Source organism: Camelina sativa, chromosome 17, assembly GCF_000633955.1.
Source record: "Camelina sativa cultivar DH55 chromosome 17, Cs, whole genome shotgun sequence".
Lineage (NCBI taxonomy): Eukaryota > Viridiplantae > Streptophyta > Magnoliopsida > Brassicales > Brassicaceae > Camelina > Camelina sativa.
In genome coordinates this window covers 33873841-33874401 of record NC_025701.1, presented here as the reverse complement: position 1 = coordinate 33874401, position 561 = coordinate 33873841, and positions in this window count along the sequence as shown.

Below are 561 nucleotides of genomic sequence, written 5' to 3'. Positions count from 1 at the left end.
ATTTTTATTACAAATTTGCTAAGCTAAAATCGTAATGGACAAAACCAGCTAAGCCAATGAGATTGGTTGGGTTATAACACGATCATGGATTGGGATTGGGACGTTGCTAATATAGTAACCACAAATTAAGGGTTTCAAATTTCAATAAAAAGACCGAATCAGTCATTAGTCAAGGGAAGGCTAACTTTGGTTTAATCCCGTTCGGTGTGACTGGTGGTTTTCCTTTTTACAACAAGTCAACAAATATGAACGGTAACTTTTTAAAAACGGTGTAACAGTGTATGTATGTAACGGTAATATTTTTGTAGACTGAAAGATAAATTTAAATTAATTAATTAACCCCTTTTACCTCTTTAATTAAATACGGTTCTCGTCTTCTCAATATCAAATCTAGGAGAAAAGAAAGAAAAAACCTCTCTCNGAAAAGGTACAACTGTTCACTGTAAAGTTGTGTTGATTGGAACATTCGTTTCTTTTGAAATCTATATATTGAAATGCTCGAACCATACCGTCTTGAACGAGTGGAGGATCCCATGGTCTTGCGGCTGTATCGAGCCAGAG